The following is a 2,118-nucleotide window of genomic DNA, read 5'->3' as shown; positions in this document are numbered from 1 at the left end:
CCCCATTCCTCCCCCCCCCGTTTCACGGCCCCGTTACCGCGACACTCGGCAGTGTCTCTGTCGCACGCACCGGGATCTGCACGGGATTCCGTCATGCTCTCGACCCGGCAAGTTAAGAGCCCTAATTAAATTCAGTCTGGGTACTCTTACCGAGCTCGGTCCATCGTTCATTAAGCGTCGGATCAAAGTGATATTCCTGTAAAGTAGTTCCACTTCGTGGTGAGGGTTCACCCATTCCACTACCCTCACCTCCCTCGACACGTTTCCACGCTCGCTATCACGGCACAGGGTGGGAGAATATCGTGACTTTCCACCAGAGATGTAGGTGAATCTTTTATGCCACCGTCGTACGAACGATTAATTATCTGGCAAGATCATTGCAAGATGTTGTCTCACTTAAAATAAAGAATTAAACGGAAGATCCATTTTTGTGTGCCATGTAGAGGCACTGATTTCGCAAACTTCATAGATCGATATTCGTATCGTGTGTAAATCAATTCCCCTCGAGATAAAAAAGCCTCTAGATAAAGATTTTTCGACTTTTTTCATACGTACAGATTAATTCCATTAAGTAAAACCATTTGAACCAACAGAATATGAAAATATAGAAAGAAAAAACATGTGCGAGTTACCATATTTATCGACGATTTTATTAAGAGTTATGGCTTTATGGATTTAAAGAGAAAATCAAGAAAGAAAAAATTAATTCTTAAATGTATATTATGAATTAATTTTAAAACCATAAGAGAGATATAAAATTAAATTTTGTTAATAATTTATAATATTTTTCAGTTATTTTCTCTGGCAATATTGAGAAGTAAAACATTGGATCCGAGATATTCCTTAAACCTTAAGCTGAATTTAGCAAATGTGCATGAATGAATATAGAATATAGAATAATTTTAACAATGAATGTGAATCATTCCACTGTAAATTGTTCATTCGCTGTCTCGCTTGGCCTGAATCCGATATTAGAAAGGTATCGTGATAATTTTGAACGGAATCGATTTATTCTATTCCGACTAAACCTAGAAATTAACAATCCACATTTGGAGATACACTATGACTCTATTTAATGTAGTTAACAATATATTAACTTGATAGTTTCATATTAGAGCTAGAATAGCTCTTGTACGATTAATAATCTCCGAATGAGCCATAGAAAGCAACGAGTTGCAGCTGTTACGCAGAGTGGATGTGAATAATTAGCGGCTGATGTGTAATTTCCAGATCATTAATAATAATAACATTTCAAATTTACAATTAAATGGAGCATGTGATATATTTTACACAATGTAATTACACTCCGATTTTTCTTTCCACATGGATGTCTATAAAGTTAAAAAAAAAGAAGCTTATCGTACCATCATAAATTCATCGTAGAGATAGGAGATCTCCGGATAGGCGATGAAGTCGACCATGTTGCTGTGATGTACAAACTGAATAGCAAATAACGCGGCACTAATTCCAGATTATACGTAGGGATAAAACTTGACAGACCATAAACGGTCACTGCAACTCAGTGCGCGTAATTTTCACATAAATTCCCTCTTCTAATATACAATCACGATCTTAATGTTGTCATATAAAAGCATTGCACTATATAATTTCACACACAGGTCTGACAATTACTTTTGTTAAAATATTAATCATATAAAATGCGCGTGTCAAATATAAAATTCTGAACACTGTCACAAAAAATACACCCGCGATACTCATTTACGATTGTTTAAAGCACTCTCGTTTTTGAAAATCAGCAAGACGCACGTGATACTTCAGGCTTGTCGAAATCATTATATTAAATCGACACGATCTAACGTGGAAGTCGTCGAGTGCGCACAAAACCTTCTGAAGTTTTTTTCTCCGAAACAAATCAGAGAGACAGTTTTTGATAAGTTGGATACGTAACAATCTAACGCATGGAGGGGAAGAAGAAGAACGAGGGAAAGAAATAGCATCGAAGGAAGCGTGTAACTGCTCTCAGGGTTGTATCGCGGAAGTCGAAAGGGAAGGTCCACGAGGCGGCCACGAGGGTGGAAAACCGGACGATTCTATGTGTGCGCGGCGGTACATAGACACGGGGAGAACGGTGGAAAACACCGAGGGTGGTACGTGTGT

General features: G+C 38.0%; 1 protein-coding gene across 2 annotated transcripts in view; it reads right to left on the bottom strand.

Moving 5' to 3' along the window:
* Positions 1-2,118, bottom strand: part of LOC108745901 (CUGBP Elav-like family member 4) — a 636,703-nt gene that overhangs the window by 546,109 nt on the left and 88,476 nt on the right. The gene's annotated exons all lie outside the window — the stretch shown is intronic.

This window comes from Trachymyrmex septentrionalis, unplaced genomic scaffold (assembly GCF_001594115.1).
Source record: "Trachymyrmex septentrionalis isolate Tsep2-gDNA-1 unplaced genomic scaffold, Tsep1.0 scaffold158, whole genome shotgun sequence".
NCBI classification, from domain to species: domain Eukaryota; kingdom Metazoa; phylum Arthropoda; class Insecta; order Hymenoptera; family Formicidae; genus Trachymyrmex; species Trachymyrmex septentrionalis.
This window is presented reverse-complemented; position numbering and strand designations above follow the sequence as displayed.